The sequence below is a fragment of the Triticum urartu genome, chromosome 6A, assembly GCF_056163025.1.
Source record: "Triticum urartu cultivar PI428250 chromosome 6A, HENAU_Tu73, whole genome shotgun sequence".
NCBI lineage: Eukaryota > Viridiplantae > Streptophyta > Magnoliopsida > Poales > Poaceae > Triticum > Triticum urartu.
Genome location: NC_141878.1, coordinates 433,476,080 through 433,498,822, shown reverse-complemented (window position 1 = coordinate 433,498,822; position 22,743 = coordinate 433,476,080). Strand labels below are relative to the sequence as shown.

The following is a 22,743-nucleotide window of genomic DNA, read 5'->3' as shown; positions in this document are numbered from 1 at the left end:
TTTGCCATGGCGACGGTGGCCGGCGATGGTGAGTTGGGAGTGGAGGCGACGCGGTCGGCGTGTGGGGAGTGGTGAGTGGGGAGTGGTGGGCGGTGCGGTGGGTGGGTGAGTTATATTGACTTGATGCGGTGGGTGGGAACGCGAACCGTCCAGAGTGGAGTGGGCGTCTCTGTGAAGAGTACAAGTAACTTTGTGCATCTAGCACTAACAAGTTCCTACTCTTACCGCACTAGCATTGCACTCTACTTCTCTGACCACAGGTCCTGGGTTCGAGACCCAGGCCAAACATTTTTTTTATTTTTTTTATTTTGGGCATCTCCAGCACACAATAAATGGAGCAGTACAAGTAGATGGAGGTGCAAAATTCAGTTAGTTCAAAAAAAATTCAGTTAGTACACATGACAAAATTCAGTAAAGTGGAGGTGCAAAATTCAGGAAAATGGAGCAGTACAAGTAGATTACTCCATGTAGCACTAACAAGCTCCTACTCTTACCGCACTGGCATTGTACCCTACTTGTCGAACCATAGGTCTTGGGTTCGAGACCCAGGCCAAACATTTTTTTGTTTTTATTTTTATTTTTTAATTTTGGGCGTCTCCAGCACACACAATAAATGGAGTTCACCCAAATTCAGTTATTTCAGTAAAATGGAGTACATGTGCTTCATCAACATATTCAATTACTTCATACATTCAGCAAATGCACAAAATTCAAGAGTTTACACAAACAAGTCAAGTATATTGTCTGTCACCAAAAAATTCTAAATGTCATTGCCACAAAAAATATCTCTTCCTCTTCTTCATTGTTGTCATTCAATGATTTGTCCAGTGGATCTTGCTCCTCAAATATCTCTTCCTCTTCTTCATTGTTGTCATTCAATGATTTGTCCACATTCTGAGCAAACAAATCATCATCTCCATCTTCACAATCATAGTAACTCTCATAAAAGTCTGAGTCAGTTTCATTCAATTCTTCTTCTCCATCATTGTTTTCAACTGCATTATCTGCATTCTCTGTATCTGCATCATGATCTGCCTCTGCATCCTGTCCTTCCATTGCATTATCTGCATCATGATCTGCCTCTACATCCTCTCCTTCCTCTGCATTCTCTGCATTATGATATGCATCCTCTCCTTCTTCTTCATCCTCATTTCCATCTGCAGTTGGGCATCCTTTTAGTATGATCTCAGGATATAATGTCTGAATCTTGTTCTCCTCATCAACTAACAAATCCAAAGTCTTGGCTTCTCTGCTGGACCTCACCATAGCAGCTATAACATCTGAATTGTCCACACAAAGCAGGCCATGACCATAGTCTTTATCTGGCAAAATCCAGTACACCTTGATTTGAGGGTCTGTAGGGTCATAGTCCATCCTTACCAAGCAATACTTGATCATCCCCAGTGACCATGTGTCTGAATGACAGTAGTCAAAAGCTTCATGACTGCACCCAATGTAAGAGAACTTCATTTCTCCTCCTATGCATTCCCCCAAGAAAATCCCATTGTGCTCAAACTCCACTGAGAAAAACTGGCTAGCTTCTCCATTTGTCACTGCAATAATTGACACATTAAATTTTTAGTGCACAACACATTCAACTATAACTGAATCATAGTTTCAACTGACAAAGTACAGTGCTCAAACTCTAACTGAATCTGTACATGATTTTCAAACAGAAATATGTACTGAATATCAACTAAAAGACCACCCTTTCATCACAAAACAATAGTAAAAATGCTGACTTTCATCTCAAAAAAGCTTGTACTTTTGCCAAACAGGGAAAGTAAGCATTTTTTCACTGAAATGTCGACTAAAAGACCACCCTTTCATCAGATTTTACAGTGCATCTACAGTTCAGTGCAACAATAGCATATAATCTCTGAATATGTGAACAATAAAATCACATCAACACATGACCTCTTTCCTCTCTGACCTAAAGGACCCCCCTTTCCCTGTATGCTACCCAAAACCCTAGGTCAAATCCCCTCACATTGCCCTGGATTGAACCCCCGAATTTCCCAAATCAGCATCAAGAAACCCTAGACAAGCTCATGGAAACTACTTTCCCTACGAACCCTGGGGACGCACACAACCAACCCTAGTGAGCAGATTGACCCAAAATTCACAACCCATCGGCATGATCGGCCCAAAATTCACAACCCATCGGTAGGAACAGGGGAAGCACAGGAGGAGGCAGAGGAGGCAGAGGAGTGCTTACCGTATTCAGGAGGCCACTCGCCGGGTTCCCTACGTCGCGGCTCCATGGCGCCTTGTGTCGCCGCTGATGAGGCCGACGGCGGCGTCGCCTCGCAGGAGCAGGAGCAGATGAGGAGGATAGGACGGGCGAAAGAAGGAAAGGTTTTGGAAGGGGTTTGCATCGGGGCCGATGACCAGGGGGTTTCTGTCGGGGGTATGGACTTGTCTGCAAAATTGCTAAATCGCGAGGGTTTCTTTGTAAAAACATGTTTCGGGCCCGACAGAGCCTACCTGGCGCGCCACGTGTGCAGTTCGGGGTGGTTTTGTATGAATTTGTTACAACATTCAAGTTGGGGGACTAGTTTTATGGGGTTTTTTAGTTCTTGTATGAATCTGTTCCCACTCCTACAAGTTTATGGACTAATTGTGGTATTAACTCTATTTGGATCACGATCGCCCTATTGGACCCGATGGACTTGTTCCCGAACTCTCCCAACCCGTGTAGAAAAAAAAAACCACTCCCCGTCCACCACCTCCCCCGATCCCCAACCTTCCCCCGATCTCTCTGGTGCCAGGCGCCAGCGCCGTGCATCTCTCCCCGCTCCTCGATCTCTCCTAGCACCGCCGCTCCCCGCTTCCCCTACCTCCCGGCGCCGCCATGCCCACTTCCCTTGCCTCCTGGTGCCGCCGCTCCCCTATACCCCGCTTCCCCTACCTCCAAGTGCCACAGCCCCAACCTCCGCGTGCAACCAGGCTGCATTCCGCCGTCGCCTCTTGCTCTGGCGTGCCTCCCATCACCCTGGCTCCGGAACGCCTCCCACCGCCACACCCCCGGCCCCGGTGCACTTCCTGCCATCGCCTTATCTCCAGAAGCCGCGGCCACCCGTGACCAGCGACGGCACAAACAGCTACAGATCCAGTGGGATTCGCCCCCACTCCTGTCCATAGTTGCGTGGCTCGCGGCAAAACAGGGCCGCCGAGAAGAACATCTCCCGTCCGGCAAGGAGCACCTCAGGGGCGTCCGACGAGGAGCATCTTAGGGGCGAGGAACATCTCCCACCTCCTCCCTAGTGCAGAGCTTTCAGTCTAGGCCCCCGCGCCAAAAAACGTAGTGTCCACTCCTATGAAAATGCTCCTCCAATATCTTCAGGCGGTGAGTGTTCTTCATGTTCTGCACTTCTGCCCAGCTTCTTCTGAACTTCTGTTTGTTTCATACGTAGTGAATTTGCCCTGAAAATTAGACCATCCATATATTCCTTCAGCTCAGTAAATAGTTTGTCTAGAAACTGGTACTACTGTTAGTTACTTTTACATAATTCTTAGATGGTTGGTTAGCCTAAATCAGTAGGCACCGAGCTCAAAAACTGTGAAACTGAAACTCTGCACACTGCTCTAGCAGACAACAAGAGACGCTCTAACTGAAAATCCGAAACTCAATTGTGTCGCGAGTGCCTAACCATGTTTGTCGATGCAACTCTGACACAAACTCCTTATTTTGCCTTGTGAAATCGATGCAGGTGTTGGCATTCGGTCGCAGAGAGATGTGTGGAGTGCTGCATTCCGCTCGTTGTTGACCCCGTGGCCGCAAACGGCCAATATTATTGTCGTGTGTGGACTGCAGCGACGACCGAATCCGACCTTCACCAGCATCACCGTTCTTCCTTCTCTTGTTCACCAACGGGCACCGCCCGTCATGGGTTAAGACACTGCTCGGACACTTCGAGGTGCCATCGATGGATGTCGTGTCAAAAAGATTCACTCTCTTCGGCTTTATTGCTGGGTGGAGCATCGCAACCTCTGCTGAGACCGGACCTACCTTCTAGGTATATATGCTTGTAATGATTCTCCCAACCGATTTAGCAATCCCTTTCTCCTAAGCATTGAACCTGTTAGACATTATTTACAACCTAAGACTTGTTTATATCTCTTGCGCAACCATTAGGTAGAAAATATACCTATAAGATAGATTAAGCGTACAATGCCAATGGTAGATCTCGCTGGTTCTAACAATCTTTCTAACATTGATGTTTTGTGTTGCAGCTTGCACTGGCACTCGTCTCATGCATATACTTTCTCAACGACAAGATGAAAAACCTTGGCAGGGCATCTTCTACAGGGTTAGTTAGCACCTGCATAGCAACATACATATGAGTACTCCCTTGGTCGTTATTAGTCGCACACGTATAGGGTGTTTAATCATCCTCTATACTTGCAGGCTTGGACTCTTTGCGAGTGGCTGGATAGTTGGTTCGCTGGTTGTCCCAGTGATCCTGGCATTTATTTTGCCGCGTACTTGGTGTCTGGAGCTCCTTACTTCGCTGGTCGCTTATGTATTTTTATTCTTGGGTTGCATCCACTTGTGACGTTCCACCTGCTAATGTCAAAGACAAACAATTTTGTACATGAGATGTTAATGTAAACATTGATACGAGTAATTGATAGTCTGGGTTGGTGTTTTTTCAGTAAAAGAAATTGGCTTGACTACTGAGAGAACAGTTTAGTTTCCAGCCTCGTCTCGATGAAACAGTTTAGTTAGTCCACAGGGATCAGACTAAATTTTTTCCTTGTGAGGTTTCTAAATGAACAGGTTCCACTAAATAAAATAGAAGAGTAATTATGATTATTTGTTCCAGACTGCAACCAAGCTAACTAGCTGCCCTTTTTTTAGTATGGATAGATTGTTTCAAGTGGAATTTACTGCACTTTTATTATGATCAGGTTTCCGAAGTAAGCTAAAACAATTTGGTTTGCAGCAGGTTTAGGCAAATCTTTTGGTGTTTGTTTCAAGGTTCAGAAGTAAGGAAGTACTAACTAGTTTAATGTAGTAGTTTTTCAGGGCTCAGATTTTGACGCCTCCGATGATTTTTTGTCTACTACACACAGTTGAATCTCCAAGTTATAAGATTTTGTCAGTGTTGAAGATTACTTTCAAACTGCAATCATCGTCTACTATTTGGTTGTCCTTTCCATTGCCCCTCGAGTAGCATCGTCTGTTGTTTCTTTCGCCAGCAGAGCACCACTCACTCACGATGAAGTTTCCTAATCGACTCTCAAACTTCAACAACCTAATCTGGACTTGTTTTATGAATGATCGATTGATTGGTCCAAGTTCTAACTATTGATTATCCAGTGGGGAGTTAACAGTCCAATCCATCCTTGTTGTACATGTCGTGGGTCGCTGGCAGGAGATAAGAATTACAGGCATCAGGTCACTTAGCTTCCATTGCTTTGTGGGCAAAAGATTATCAAAGTTCTTGTAAAAATGTTTTTTTGGTAAAAAGCATAGAAATTCATGGAAGTTTGATTTGTGTATGTTTGTGAGACTAAAACCATTTTCAGTCGTTGTCAACCAAAAAATGTGGATATGTAGTGCGTGTGTGTTTGTAGTACATCGAATTGAAAAAGACTATTTGTTGTCATGTAGATCAAAGAAAGAACATAGAAAATTTAAAAATGTGGATACACACATTTTCTATGTATGAGCAAAAAACAAAGAAAATGCATAATTTCTCCTTTATTTTCCTCTTTGTGATTGTGTGCTCTCCCTTTTGATCAAAATTGTATGCTCTCCTTGTGTTTTTACAAAATGTCCACAATGAAAGAAATGTGCCCTCTTCCCTGTGTGGTCTACGCATTTGGTTGCATCACAAAAAAAGTCAGTGAAGTTCAAGTATTATTGCTGTTGAAGAAAGTTCAAAAATAAAAGAATGAGGAGTTCCCAAAGTTTGGTGCATGCGTCAACAATAGAAGTTCATAAAAAAGATGCTCAAGAGGAATGATAAAAAATATTAGTTGATATGACAACCCCTTCGAGTCCAAAAATGAAAACCAGCGAAGTTCAACAAAAACCCCACTAATCCTAGAGTTCAAAAAATAAACAGAAAAGGTTAAAAAAACTAGGGAACATTCATTACATATGTGTAGAAGTTCAGAGGGAGCTACGAGAGAATTTCAGTGAATAAAAAATATTTAGGCCCAAAAAATAACAAACTTGTTTATTTCATGTAACAAAAACTTTAAAAATTCAAGGGGGGGATTTAAAAGTCGAGACTCAAGAGACAGGATGTGTAGAGAAGAAAATTTCTACGATGTAGACTTGAGTAATTCATGGTGGAAAAACCAATAAAAACAAGAAGTGAAAATTCAATTAACATACTAGTTCAAGAACTACATAAAAAAGAATTTTCCCATTTCTAAAAAAACTAGAAGTTCAAATTAAAATAACGGCGTGGTTCATTTTTTATAAAATAATAGGATTTTCCTCTTACTAACCAATAAAAGTAGGACTTCAAATTTTAAAAATGGTGAAGTTCAACATCTATAAGAAAATCAGATTTTTCTCATTATTAAAAGAATAAAACCAAGAAATTCAAAATTTTAAAACCAAGAAAAATCAGGTTTCTCGTTACTAGAGAATAAAACCAAGAAGTTCAATTAGAAAAAGGAGAGGAGTTTGATATTTATTTGAAAAAAACGGATTTTTCTAGTTACTAAAGAATAAAACCAACAAGTTCAATTTGAAATAATGAAGAAGTTCGATGTTTCTAACAAAAATCCAATTTTCACATTTCTAAAGATACACAAAGAAGTTCAAATAAAAAAAGTTAGAGCGGTTTGATGTCTGAAAAAATCAGACTTTTTCCGTTACTAAAGCAAAATAGAGAGAAGTTCAAATAGATAATAGTCAGAAGTTCATGTACTGCATGGTGTGCGTTTCGTATAAGAAAAAAAGGAATAAAAAGGTGAAGTCCAAAATTTTGTTGCTAGAAGTTCAAGTGCTCGGCGCGAGAAAGTTCAAAAATTCTTGTGAGAGAGGTTGAACAAAAATACGCGACAGATGTTCAAGATGAAAACAGCGGTAAGTTCAACTACTACACGAAATGCGTTTGAGATAGGAATATAAGAATAGAAAACAAAAAGCTTAAAAGGTTTGTTGCAAGAAGTTCATGTGCTCCTCCCGGTGAAGTTCAAGATCTCTAGTGCGAGATGTCTGACCTTCAATTACATGTTAAAAACAGGCAAAAAAACAATGTTGTTTTGCCATCTTTAAAAATGCTCTCAAACGACAAAAAATTGTAACGTCCGTCTACATGAAAAAGATGCTTCTATTCATAAGCTTTACAACGGTATATTATGTGCTATATTCCGATGAATGGTTTGAAAGTTTTATATATACCGTTAAAAACACATTTTTACGCATTCAAAAAACTATTTTGAACTGTCGCGAGTATGAAAAACTGATCAACACAAAAAAGTTGTGTGTTTTCAACAGCTTTCCATCGGTATATCATTTGCTCAATTCCAGTAAGTGATTTTGGAGTTACGGGCAAAAAACATCACGTCAAAAACAGAGTGAAGTTCAAACAGACATGCCCGAGAAGTTCAACTACTTCATGCAGTGCATTTCCATTCGCGGTGAAGGCAAAAATCACGATCTCGTCATTTTCTAATTTACTTCAAAACGACAGGAATATCATTTGTGTAAGTTCAAGTCCTCGGTAGGTGAAAGTTAAAAAAATATTGTGAAAAAGTTTGTACAAAAGGAATATCATTTGTATAACACTGACCAATGGATGAGAAAATTACAAATGAGAATACGTCACAGAAGTTCAACGTGAAGACAGCAGGAAGTTCAACTACTACACTTAATGAATTTTAGATGAAAAACTTTTAAAACCATCACGAGTATGAAAAAAATGATCAACATGGGAAAGTTGTGCGTTTACAACAGCTTTCCATCAGTATATCACTTGCTCAATTCTGGTGAGTGGATGGAGAGCTACGAGCAAAAAGTCACGTGAAAAAACAGAGTGAAGTTCAAGTAGACATGCCGAGAAGTTCAAGTTCTTCACGCGGTGCATTTTTGAAGAATCTGTTTCCCGATAAAGGCATAACGAATGATCTCACCGTTTTTGAAATTACTTAAAAATGGCTACGAATCAGAGAAAACCATCAACATGAATTTTTTTTGCATTTTTCGTAGCTTTTCAGCGGTATATTATTTGTCCCATTTCGATAAAGTTTGTGGAAATTACGGCGAAAATACGTTTTTATCTATTTTCAAAAATCACATAAAATCGTAAGGAACTGGTAGAAATAATATATACGAAAAAGTTTCGCATTTCCTTAAGCTTTCTAATGCCATATCATTTGCTGCATTCGCACGTACGGTTAAAAAATTAGCTCGAAAATACGAACTCGTTGGAACTTGTATAGTTTTCTAAATTACTTTTAAACTATTCAAAATTAGAAAAACCTTTTAACATGAAAGAGTAGCGCATTTTCATAAGCTTTCCAACGCCATATCATTTTCCTCAATTGGATTTGCCATTTATAAATGACATCGAAAATACGAACTCGGCTGTTCAGTTTGCGAAATTTTACAATTTTCCAAATTACTCTATATCCATAGGGAATTAGTGAAAACTTTCAACATGTGGAAGGAGCGGTTTTGCAGAAGCTTTCCAACGCCATATTATTTGGCTCATTCCGATAAAGGTTTAGAAATGCGATCGAAAATACGATTCACGCTTTTTGTATGAAGAAAAAATGGTTTTCAAAACTGCTCTTAAACCGCTTACATTTTGCGAAAAAATGGTATATCGCAAGCCCCATTTGGGCAATGTTGGCGAAAGTTCAACCTAGCACAGGGGGAAGTTCAATGTACTACTGCCAGGGCAGGTCCGGTTGTGATCAAAACAATATTCTCATCCCGTGATCAGAATAGTGTTTACGTATATATATATATATATATTCATGTGTATGCGAGCCCTCGAACTTAGGTCTTGAATCTCACCATGATCGACGTACGACCATACGGTAACGCGAACAAAGAGAAGAAGAATCCACCCTAGCAACCTCTCTCGCGTTGTTGGTCGAAGTGATGGACGTCCACGCGGGCCCATGAATATATAGGCCGTCGATGATAACCAAGCGAGGGAGAGTGTCCAAAGACAACCACTGCATGTATGTGCCCTAAACATACACTACAAAAAAAGACACATCCGCGACATTTTGGGCTGAACGAATATTTTTCCTGTCATGCTTATGACACTTCTATGATGATAATTATGACAAAACCCGGTATCATCATAGATGTGGTGGGCTCCTACTTCTATGACAAAAAATCATGACGGAAAATGGGCTTTTCGTCCTGGGTGGGCCGGAGACGCACCTGCATGACATTCCTTGGGCCGTCCATGATGGAGAAAATCATGATAGAAGCGAGGGCGAGGAAAATATCGGGGAGTTCCCGGTTACGGTGGGTGGTCGAGGCCGAGTGATGCAGTGTGGTTTGCGCGTTTCTCTCGTACGCGCGCGTGGTGCGAGCTGTGTCGCTATAACTAAACCCGAGCGATCTCCTGCTGCTACATACTGAAGCCAATCGATTGATCCCTTTGCTCCTAAATAAACCCGACCGAGACTCCTATGCTGGTAACTGAACCCAATCGATCGCTCCTGCTGCATGCTTACTGAAGCTGATCGAAATCCCCCCTTTGACGCCCGAATATTTAATCTACAGTGAACCTCTGCTAATGATGCCACGTCACCTCAATTTTTGTTGCTAATCTCGTGTTAGTTCAAAAACCGATTCAAATTGAAATTAAAAAATATGGCAAACAACAAAAGTTTTCAAAAGGTCAAAACTAAAATGTTCTTATTCTGACAAATAATTCACAAGATAATTGGTGGAGAAAACAAGTTTTTATAAAATGTTTAAATGCACTAAACTAATTAAATTAGTAGCTATAACCAATAATCAAATGCTTTTTGTAATATATAAAATATTAAACTAATTTATTTGGGAGCCCAAGTTATTGTGGCATTAGCATAAGTAGTAACATTATTTTAGGAACAAATTATATATTTTACAAAACTAAAATAAATAGAAAATAAAATAAAACAGTAAAAAGGAAAAGTAAAACAAAACAAAACAAAAAAAGAACGAAGAGAGACCCCTGGCTCCCCCTGGGCCTCAGCCCACTCCCACCAGTCGGCCCACCTCTTCCCCATAACCACCCCCTCCGTGACCTAAACCGCTACCCCCCACTACACACGCACTCCCCCCACTCCCCCGATCCCCTTCTGGATCAGGGCAATGCCCCTGACGCTGCTTCCCCGGCCCCGTCGATCATCGACGCTGCCCGGAGGCCTCCCCTCCCTCGCCGAAGCCACCCTCGTCGCCTCCCCTCTCGCTCCTCTTCCCCAACCCAATTCAGGTCGGGAAGGGGCAACGAGCCCGACGCCTCCTTCACCGACGCCGTCGTTGTGCGCCACCACCGTCGCCCGAGGACCTCGCTGGAGCCCCCCCATCCCCCCCGCCGGACTGCCTCCTCCTCCTCAATGGCCTGCCTCCTCGACGCTGTCGTCCCCGCCTACCCCCCCACGCCCCGCTGCCCATGAAGGAAATATGCCCTAGAGGCAATAATAATGTTATTATTTTATTTCCTTATATCATGATAAACGTTTATTATTCATGCTAGAATTGTATTACCCGGAAACATAATACTTGTGTGAATACATAGACAAACCAAACGTCACTAGTATGCCTCTACTTGACTAGCTCGTTAATCGAAGATGGTTATGTTTCCTAACCATAGACATGTGTTGTCATTTGATTAATGGGATCACATCATTAGGAGAATGATGTGATTGACATGACCCATTCCATTAGCTTAGCACCCGATCGTTTAGTATGTTGCTATTGCTTTCTTCATGACTTATACATGTTCCTATGACTATGAGATTATGCAACTCCCATTTGCTGGAGGAACACTTTGTGTGCTACCAAACGTCACAACGTAACTGGGTGATTATAAAGGAGCTCTACAGGTGTCTCCAAAGGTACATGTTGGGTTGGCGTATTTCGAGATTAGGATTTGTCACTCCGATTGTCAGAGAGGTATCTCTAGGCCCTCTCGGTAATGCACATCACATAAGCCTTGCAAGCATTACAACTAATGAGTTAGTTGCAAGATGATGTATTACGAAACGAGTAAAGAGACTTGCCGGTAACGAGATTGAACTAGGTATTGAGATACCGGCGATCGAATCTCGGGCAAGTAACATACCGATGACAAAGGGAACAGCGTATGTTGTTATGCGGTCTGACCGATAAAGATATTCGTAGAATATGTGGGAGCCAATATGAGCATCCAGGTTCCGCTATTGGTTATTGACCGGAGACGTGTCTCGGTCATGTCTACATTGTTCTCGAACCCGTAGGGTCCGCACGCTTAAGGTTTTGATGACAGTTATATTACGAGTTTATGCATTTTGATGTACCGAAGTTTGTTCGGAGTCCCGGATGTGATCACGGACATGACGAGGAGTCTCGAAATGGTCGAGACATAAAGATTGATATATTGGAAGCCTATATTTGGATACCGGAAGTGTTCCGGGTGAAATCGGGATTTTACCGGAGTACCGGGAGGTTATCGGAACCCCCCGGGAGGTATATGGGCCTTAGTGGGCTTTAGTGGAAGAGAGGAGAGGTGGCCAGGGCTGGGCCGCGCGCCCCTCCCCCCTAGTCCGAATAGGACAAGGAGAGGGGGGCGGCGCCCCCCTTCCTTCTCTCTCTCCTCTTTTCCCCTCCCGAATCCTATTCCAACTAGGAAAGGGGGGAATCCTACTCCCGGTGGGAGTAGGACTCCTCCTGGCATGCCCTCCTCCTGGCCGGCCGCACCTCCCCCTGCTCCTATATATACGGGGCAGGGGGCACCCCTAGACACACAAGTTGATCCACGTGATCATATTCTTAGCCGTGTGCGGTGCCCCCTTCCACCATAATCCTCGATAATATTGTAGCGGTGCTTAGGTGAAGCCCTGCGACGGTAGTACATCAAGATCGTCACCACGCCGTCGTGCTGACGGAACTCTTCCCCGACACTTTGCTGGATCGGAGTCCGGGGATCGTCATCGAGCTGAACGTGTGCTAGAACTCGGAGGTGCCGTAGTTTCGGTGCTTGATCGGTCGGGCCGTGAAGACATACGACTACATCAACCGCGTTGTGCTAATGCTTCCACTGTCGGTCTACAAGGGTACGTAGTTCACACTCTCCCCTCTCGTTGCTATGCATCACCATGATCTTGCGTGTGCGTAGGAGAATTTTTGAAATTACTACGTTCCCCAACAGTGGCATCCGAGCCTAGGTTTTATGTGTTGATGTTATATGCACGAGTAGAAAACAAGTGAGTTGTGGGCGATATAAGTCATACTGCTTACCAGCATGTCATACTTTGGTTCAGCGATATTGTTGGACGAAGCGGCCCGGACCGACATTATGCGTACGCTTACGCGAGACCGGTTCTCCCGACGTGCTTTGCACAAAGGTGGCTAGCGGGTGACAGTTTCTCCAACTTTAGTTGAACCGAGTGTGGCTATGCCCGGTCCTTGCGAAGGTTAAAACAACACCAACTTGACAAACTATCATTGTGGTTTTGATGCGTAGGTAAGATTGGTTCTTGCTTAAGCCCGTAGCAGCCACGTAAAACTTGCAACAACAAAGTAGAGGACGTCTAACTTGTTTTTGCAGGGCATGTTGTGATGTGATATGGTTAAGACATGATGCTAAATTTTATTGTATGAGATGATCATGTTTTGTAACCGAGTTATCGGCAACTGGCAGGAGCCATATGGTTGTCGCTTTATTGTATGCAATGCAATCGTGCTGTAATGCTTTACTTTATCACTAAGCGGTAGCGATAGTCGTGGAAGCATAAGATTGGCGAGACGACAATGATGCTACGATGGAGATCAAGGTGTCGCGCCGGTGACGATGGTGATCATGACGGTGCTTCGAAGATGGAGATCACAAGCACAAGATGATGATGGCCATATCATATCACTTATATTGATTGCATGTGATGTTTATTTTTTATGCATCTTATCTTGCTTTGATTGACGGTAGCATTATAAGATGATCTCTCACTAATTATCAAGAAGTGTTCTCCCTGAGTATGCACCGTTGCGAAAGTTCTTCGTGTTGAGACACCACGTGATGATCGGGTGTGATAGGCTCTACGTTCAAATACAACGGGTGCAAAACAGTTGCACATGCGGAATACTCAGGTTATACTTGACGAGCCAAGCATATACAGATATGGCCTCGGAACACGGAGACCGAAAGGTCGAGCGTGAATCATATAGTAGATATGATCAACATAGTGATGTTCACCAATGGAACTACTCCATCTCACGTGATGATCGGACATGGTTTAGTTGATTTGGATCACGTAATCACTTAGAGGATTAGAGGGATGTCTATCTAAGTGGGAGTTCTTTAAGTAATATGATTAATTGAACCTAAATTTATCGTGGAACTTAGTACCTGATAGTATCTTGCTTGTTTATGCTTGATTGTAGATAGATGGCCCGTGCTGTTGTTCCGTTGAATTTTAATGCGTTCCTTGAGAAAGCAAAGTTGAAAGATGATGGTAGCAATTACACGGACTGGGTCCGTAACTTGAGGATTATCCTCATTGCTGCACAGAAGAATTACGTCCTGGAAGCACCGCTGGGTGCCAGGCCTGCTGCTGGAGCAACACCAGATGTTATGAACATCTGGCAGAGCAAAGCTGATGACTACTCGATAGTTCAGTGTGCCATGCTTTACAGCTTAGAATCGGGACTTCAACGACGTTTTGAACGTCATGGAGCATATGAGATGTTCCAGGAGTTGAAGTTAATATTTCAAGCAAATGCCCGGATTGAGAGATATGAAGTCTCCAATAAGTTCTATAGCTGCAAGATGGAGGAGAACAGTTCTGTCAGTGAGCATATACTCAAAATGTCTGGGTATAATAATCACTTGATTCAATTGGGAGTTAATCTTCCAGATGATTGCGTCATTGACAGAATTCTCCAATCACTGGCACCAAGCTACAAGAGCTTCGTGATGAACTATAATATGCAAGGGATGAATAAGACTATTCCCGAGCTCTTCGCAATGCTGAAAGCTGCGGAGGTAGAAATCAAGAAGGAGCATCAAGTGTTGATGGTCAACAAGACCACTAGTTTCAAGAGAAAGGGCAAAGGGAAGAAGAATGGGAACTTCAAAAAGAACAGCAAGCAAGTTACTACTCAAGAGAAGAAACCCAAACCTGGACCTAAGCCTGAAACTGAGTGCTTCTACTGCAAGCAGACTGGTCACTGGAAGCGGAACTGCCCCAAGTATTTGGCGGATAAGAAGGATGGCAAGGTGAACAAAGGTATATGTGATATACATGTTATTGATGTGTACCTTACTAATGCTCGCAGTAGCACCTGGGTATTTGATACTGGTTCTGTTGCTAATATTTGCAACTCGAAACAGCGACTACGGATTAAGCGAAGATTGACTAAGGATGAGGTGACGATGCGCGTGGGAAATGGTTCCAAAGTCAATGTGATCGTAGTCGGCACGCTACCTCTACATCTACCTTCGGGATTAGTATTAGACCTAAATAATTGTTATTTGGTGCCAGCGTTAAGCATGAACATTATATCTGGATCTTGTTTGATGCGAGACGGTTATTCATTTAAATCAGAGAATAATGGTTGTTCTATTTACATGAGTAATATCTTTTATGGTCATGCACCCTTAAAGAGTGGTCTATTCTTATTAAATCTCGATAGTAGTGACACACATATTCATAGTGTTGAAACCAAAAGATGCAGAGTTGATAATGATAGTGCAACTTATTTGTGGCACTGCCGTTTGGGTCATATCGGTATAAAGCGCATGAAGAAACTCCATACTGATGGGCTTTTGGAACCACTTGATTATGAATCACTTGGTACTTGCGAACTGTGCCTTATGGGTAAGATGACAAAAACACCGTTCTCCGGTACTATGGAGAGAGCAACAGATTTATTGGAAATCATACATACAGATGTATGTGGTCCGATGAATGTTGAGGCTCATGGCGGATATCGTTATTTTCTCACCTTCACAGATGACTTAAGCAGATATGGGTATATCTACTTAATGAAACATAAGTCTGAAACATTTGAAAAGTTCAAAGAATTTCAGAGTGAAGTTGAAAATCATCGTAACAAGAAAATAAAATTCCTACGATCTGATCGTGGAGGAGAATATTTGAGTTACGAGTTTGGTGTACATTTAAAACAATGTGGAATAGTTTCGCAACTCACGCCACCCGGAACACCACAGCGTAATGGTGTGTCCGAACGTCGTAATCGTACTTTACTAGATATGATGCGATCTATGATGTCTCTAACTGATTTACCGCTATCGTTTTGGGGATATGCTCTAGAGACGGCCGCATTCACGTTAAATAGGGCACCATCAAAATCCTTGAGACGACGCCATATGAACTGTGGTTTGGCAAGAAACCAAAGTTGTCATTTCTGAAAGTTTGGGGCTGCGATGCTTATGTGAAAAAACTTCAACCTGATAAGCTCGAACCCAAATCGGAGAAATGTGTCTTCATAGGATATCCAAAGGAAACTATTGGATACACCTTCTATCACAGATCCGAAGGCAAGACTTTTGTTGCTAAATTCGGAAACTTTCTAGAGAAGGAGTTTCTCTCGAAAGAAGTGAGTGGGAGGAAAGTAGAACTTGACGAGGTAACTGTACCTGCTCCCTTATTGGAAAGTAGTACATCACAGAAACCAGTTTCTGTGACACCTACACCAATTAGTGAGGAAGCTAATGATAATGATCATGAAACTTCAGAACAAGATACTACTGAACCTCGTAGATCAACCAGAGTAAGATCCGCGCCAGAGTGGTATGGTAATCCTGTTCTGGAAGTCATGCTACTAGATCATGATGAACCTACGAACTATGAAGAAGCAATGGTGAGCCCAGATTCCGCAAAATGGCTTGAAGCCTTGAAATTTGAGATGGGATCCATGTATGAGAACAAATTATGGACTTTGGTTGACTTGCCCAATGATCGGCAAACAATTGAGAATAAATGGATCTTCAAGAAGAAGACTGACGCTGACGGTAATATTACTGTCTACAAAGCTCGACTTGTCGCAAAAGGTTTTCGGCAAGTTCAAGGGATTGACTATGATGAGACCTTCTCACCCATAGCGATGCTTAAGTCTGTCCGAATCATGTTAGCAATTGCCGCATTTTATGATTATGAAATTTGGCAAATGAATGTCAAAACTGCATTCCTGAATGGATTTCTGCAAGAAGAGTTGTATATGATGCAGCCGGAAGGTTTTGTCAATCCAAAGGGAGCTAACAAAGTGTGCAAGCTCCAGCGATCCATTTATGGACTGGTGCAAGCCTCTCGGAGTTGGAATAAACGCTTTGATAATGTGATCAAAGCATTTGGTTTTGTACAGACTTTTGGAGAAGCCTGTATTTACAAGAAAGTGAGTGGGAGCTCTGTAGCATTTCTGATATTATATGTAGATGACATATTGCTAATCGGAAATGATATAGAATTTCTGGATAGCATAAAAGGATACTTGAATAAGAGTTTTTCAATGAAAGACCTCGGTGAAGCTGCTTACATATTGGGCATTAAGATCTATAGATATAGATCAAGACGCTTAATTGGACTTTCACAAAGCACATACCTTGACAAAGTTTTGAAGAAGTTCAAAATGGATCAAGCAAAGAAAGGATTCTTGCCTCTGTTACAAGGTGTGAAATTGAGTAAGACTCAATCCCCGACCAATGCAGAAGATAGAGAGAAAATGAAAGATGTTCCCTATGCTTCAGCCATAGGCTCTATCATGTATGCAATGCTGTGTACCAGATCTGATGTGTGTCTTGCTATAAGTCTAGCAGGGAGGTACCAAAGTAATCCAGGAGTGGATCACTGGACAGCGGTCAAGAACATCCTGAAATACCTGAAAAGGACTAAGGATATGTTTCTCGTATATGGAGGTGACAAAGAGCTCATCGTAAATGGTTACGTTGATGCAAGCTTTGACACTGATCCGGACGATTCTAAATCGCAAACCGGATACGTGTTTACATTAAACGGTGGAGCTGTCAGTTGGTGCAGTTCTAAACAAAGCGTTGTGGCGGGATCTACATGTGAAGCGGAGTACATAGCTGCTTCGGAAGCAGCAAACGAAGGAGTCTGGATGAAGGAGTTCATATCCGATCTTGTCATACCTAGTGCATCGGGTCCAATGAAAATCTTTTGTGACAATACTGGTGCAATTGCCTTGGCAAAGGAATCCAGATTTCACAAGAGAACCAAGCACATCAAGAGACGCTTCAATTCCATCCGGGATCTAGTCCAGGTGGGAGACATAGAGATTTGCAAGATACATACGGATCTGAATATAGCAGAGGCGTTGGCTAAGCCTCTTCCACGAGCAAAACATGATCAGCACCAAAGCTCCATGGGTGTTAGAATCATTACTGTGTAATCTAGATTATTGACTCTAGTGCAAGTGGGAGACAGAAGGAAATATGCCCTAGAGGCAATAATAATGTTATTATTTTATTTCCTTATATCATGATAAATGTTTATTATTCATGCTAGAATTGCATTATCCGGAAACATAATACTTGTGTGAATACATAGACAAACCGAACTTCACTAGTATGCCTCTACTTGACTAGCTCGTTAATCGAAGATGGTTATGTTTCCTAACCATAGACATGTGTTGTCATTTGATTAATGGGATCACATCATTAGGAGAATGATGTGATTGACATGACCCATTCCATTAGCTTAGCACCCGATCGTTTAGTATGTTGCTATTGCTTTCTTCATGACTTATACATGTTCCTATGACTATGAGATTATGCAACTCCCATTTGCTGGAGGAACACTTTGTGTGCTACCAAACGTCACAACGTAACTGGGTGATTATAAAGGAGCTCTACAGGTGTCTCCAAAGGTACATGTTGGGTTGACGTATTTCGAGATTAGGATTTGTCACTCCGATTGTCAGAGAGGTATCTCTAGGCCCTCTCGGTAATGCACATCACATAAGCCTTGCAAGCATTACAACTAATGAGTTAGTTGCAAGATGATGTATTACGAAACGAGTAAAGAGACTTGCCGGTAATGAGATTGAACTAGGTATTGAGATACCGACGATCGAATCTCGGGCAAGTAACATACCGATGACAAAGGGAACAGCGTATGTTGTTATGCGGTCTGACCGATAAAGATCTTCGTAGAATATGTGGGAGCCAATATGAGCATCCAGGTTCCGCTATTGGTTATTGACCGGAGACGTGTCTCGGTCATGTCTACATTGTTCTCGAACCCGTAGGGTCCGCACGCTTAAGGTTTTGATGACAGTTATATTATGAGTTTATGCATTTTGATGTACCGAAGTTTGTTCGGAGTCCCGGATGTGATCACGGACATGACGAGGAGTCTCGAAATGGTCGAGACATAAAGATTGATATATTGGAAGCCTATATTTGGATATCGGAAGTGTTCCGGGTGAAATCGGGATTTTACCGGAGTACCGGGAGGTTACCGGAACCCCCCGGGAGGTATATGGGCCTTGGTGGGCTTTAGTGGAAGAGAGGAGAGGTGGCCAGGGCTGGGACGCGCGCCCCTCCCCCCTAGTCCGAATAGGACAAGGAGAGGGGGGCGGCGCCCCCCTTCCTTCTCTCTCTCCTCTTTTCCCCTCCCGAATCCTATTCCAACTAGGAAAGGGGGGAATCCTACTCCCGGTGGGAGTAGGACTCCTCCTGGCACGCCCTCCTCCTGGCCGGCCGCACCTCCCCCTGCTCCTTTATATACGGGGGCAGGGGGCACCCCTAGACACACAAGTTGATCCACGTGATCATATTCTTAGCCGTGTGCGGTGCCCCCTTCCACCATAATCCTCGATAATATTGTAGCGGTGCTTAGGTGAAGCCCTGCGACGGTAGTACATCAAGATCGTCACCACGCCGTCGTGCTGACGGAACTCTTCCCCGACACTTTGCTGGATCGGAGTCCAGGGATCGTCATCGAGCTGAACGTGTGCTAGAACTTGGAGGTGCCGTAGTTTCGGTGCTTGATCGGTCGGGCCGTGAAGACGTACGACTACATCAACTGCGTTGTGCTAACGCTTCCGCTGTCGGTCTACAAGGGTACGTAGATCACACTCTCCCCTCTCGTTGCTATGCATCACCATGATCTTGCGTGTGCGTAGGAGAATTTTTGAAATTACTACGTTCCCCAACAGCCCGAACCCCCTACAAACCCCCAAGAGCTCCCCCTCTCATCCTCTCCCCCTCGCGTGCCGCGCCCGCTGCTGCTCGCTGCTCCGACCGGCCTGTGCTGGCCTCGTCCCGCCGCTGCCTCCCCTGCCGCCCATGCCGTTCGCCCGCTCCAGCCACGCCCCTGCCGCCCGCTCGCGCTGCCCCGCAGTCGCTGCCCGTGCACCACGCTCGCCACCCACCCGCGTGCCTCGCTCGCCACCCGCCGTATGTCCGCGGCCACCTCGTCTCATGCCGCGCCCAGCCGCTTCCGCCGTTGGCCGCCGCTGCTGCGTGCCTCCCCGCCCCTGCCGCTGCTCCACGCTGGTGTGCCGCCTTGGCCGCACCCGCGCCCCGCTGCCTACGCCCGCGGCCCGTCTCTGCCTCCCCGACCTCTGTCCCGCGCCCACCCCGCGGCTGCAATGGCCCGCGCCTCCCACCTACTGCTGTTATGCCACCGCTGCGGCCAACCCCCCCGCGCGCCCCACTTTCCTCTCCCGCTGCCCAGCATCGCCGGCGCCGCCGCCTTCCGGCCACCCTCGCCGCGGTCCCGGTCGTCGTCCAGCGCCGGCGCCCGTATACATCGCTTGACCCTCCTGGGTCGGGCGCTTGCATCGCCCGCCCCGTTAACCGCACCGCCCGATGCACCCTAGGCCTTTGGGCTAATGACTTGAGGGGCCCACGCCCCAGAAAGTTTTTATAAAAAAAGAATTTAAAAAATAAATAATAATTAATTAATTAAATAATAAATCAACTTAATTAATTTTGATTAATTAAACTAAACAATTAATTAAACTAATTAATCATAATTAGATTAATCTAATAACTAATTAAACTAACTATTGTTAGTTAATTAATCAGTCAATGACAGTGGGGCCCACCCCTAATTAATCCTAATTAGATTAATTAAAATTGGTTAATTAAAATGTGTTACTGACCAGTGGGACCCACTGGTCAGGTTGACCAGTCAACCCTGTTGACTACTGACATCATGATGACGTCAGCAAACACTATTCTGGATAATGTTGAATTAAACTAATTAAATAAATGCTAAAATTAATTTAAATCTTTTAAAATTAATATAAAATAAACCATAGCTCGGATGGAAAAACTTTGTACATGAAAGTTGCTCAGAACGACGAGACGAATACGGATACGCATCCCGTTCGTCCGCCACACATCCCTAGCATAGCGAACACGCAACTTTCCCCCTCCGATTCATCTGCCCGAAAATGCAAAACACCGGGGATATTTTCCAGGATGTTTCCCCCTTCGCCGGTATCACCTCATACCGCGTTAGGGCACCCTAGCACCGCTATTTGTCATGTCATGCACCGTTATGCATCTGTTTGCATTGTATTCATTGTTTCTTCTCCCTCTTCTCTCCGGTAGACTACGAGACTGACGCTGCTGCTGGTGCCCCGATCGACTACGCTGTTGACGACCCCTCTTTCTTGCCAGAGCAACCATGCAAGCCCCCCCTTGATCACTAGATATCGCCTACTCTTCTATTTACTTCTTACATTAGAGTAGTGTAGCATGTTACTGCTTTCCGTTAATCCTATTCCGATGCATAGCCTGTCATTGTTGTTAGAGCTGTTGATACCTTGCCTGCAATCCTAAATGCTTAGTATAGGATGCTAGATTATCATCAGTGGCCCTACATTCTTGTCAGTCTGCCATGCTATACTATCGGGCCGTGATCACATCGGGTGTTGATCACGGGTATATACTATATACTTTATACATATTACATGATGTGACTAAAGTCGGGTCGGCTCATTGAGTACCCGCAAGTGATTCCGATGTTGTGGGTTGAAGGGGCAGGTGGTTCCACCCAGGTAGTGGTGGGCCTAGGTTCCCGACGGCCCCCGACTGTTACTTTGTGGCGGAGCGACAGGGCAGGTTGAGACCACCTAGGAGAAAGGTGGGCCTGGCCCTGGTCGGCGTTTGCGGTTACTTCAAAATAACACGCTTAACGAGATCTGGGTATTTGATCTGAGTCTGGCCACTGGCCTATACGCACTAACCAACTACGAGGGAACAGTTATGGGCACTCGACGTCGTGGTATCAGCCGAAGCCTTTGTGACGTCAGCGACTGAGCGGCCTGCGCCGGGATGGACTGGAACGCCTGCTCTTGTATAAGGGAGGCTAGGTTTGCTCACCGGCCGCGTACGCAACGTGCAGGTGTGCAATGGGCGATGGGCCCAGACCCCTGCGCCATAGGATTTAGACTGAGCGGCGCGCGTCGGGTTGGACTGGAACGCCTGCTCTTCCGAGGCCGGGCATGACCCAGACAAGTGTGTCCGGACAAAGGGGATCGAGCGTGTTGGGAAATGTGGTGCACCCCTACAAGGAAGTTAATCTATTCTAATAGCCGTGATCTTCGGTAACAGGACGACTTGGAGTTGTACCTTGACCTTATGACAACTAGAATCGGATACTTAATAAAACACACCCTTCCAAGTGTCAGATACAACCGGTGATCACTCTCTCACAGGGAGACGAGGGGAGGATCATCAGTTAGGATTATGCTATGCGATGCTACTTGGTGAACTTACCATCTACTCTCTTCTACATGCTGCAAGATGAAGGCTGCTAGAAGTGTAGTCTTCGATAGGACTAGCTATCCCCCTCTTATTCTGGCATTCTACAGTTTAGTCCACATATGTTACCCCTTTTCCATTTGATACCAATGCATACATATGTAGTGTAGTTCCTTGCTTGCGAGTACTTTGGATGAGTACTCACAGTTGCTTTGCTCCCCCTTTTCCCCCTTCCTGTAAGTGCATCTAGTGCCACCCCTAGTTGGTTTTGGAGTATTGACGACAAACCTAGTTGAGGGACTAATGTGTTTGTGAGAATTGCAGGATAACACAGGTAGAAGTCCCTCATTGATTCGGTTTTCCTACCAGAGATGACCCCTAAAAATGTATGAAGACATTGAAGTCAAAGGTGGTATGTGAAGACATTCACATTGAAGACTATGACAAGAGAAGACATCGTGTGAAGACTATGGAGCGCGAAGACTTAGCAGTTTCGTCGTTTTGTGTTTTTCTTTGTTGAGTCATAGGAACCACCGTACTGTTAAGTGGGGTCCAAGAGAACCAGTCAGAATGACTAAAGTGATGCTTAAACAAAATCCTATGTCTTCGAGTGAAGACTATGAGAGCAAATCTTGTCCAGAGTTGGACAAGTCAGCTTTGCTTGTAGCCCAAGTAAAGTTGTCGTGTGTGTTTGAAATCTGACCGTTGGAACACGTGTCAGTTCCCTAGTGACCCAGGGTCATTTCGGACAAATCAGGTCGGGTTGCCTAGTGGCTATAAATAGCCCACCCCCTACAACCATAAACGGTTGGCTGCTCAGAGTTAGAGTATGGCTTTTGTCGTTTGAGAGCAACCCACCTCGAAG

General features: G+C 44.2%; 1 long non-coding RNA gene across 1 annotated transcript; it reads left to right on the top strand.

Moving 5' to 3' along the window:
- Window positions 1-2,700: 2,700 nt before the first annotated feature.
- On the top strand, window positions 2,701-4,668 carry LOC125531406 (uncharacterized). Its single transcript, XR_007293212.2, has 4 exons — window positions 2,701-3,349; window positions 3,714-4,019; window positions 4,237-4,313; window positions 4,412-4,668. It is a non-coding gene; the product is annotated as an uncharacterized LOC125531406 (long non-coding RNA).
- The last annotated feature ends 18,075 nt before the right edge of the window (window positions 4,669-22,743 follow it).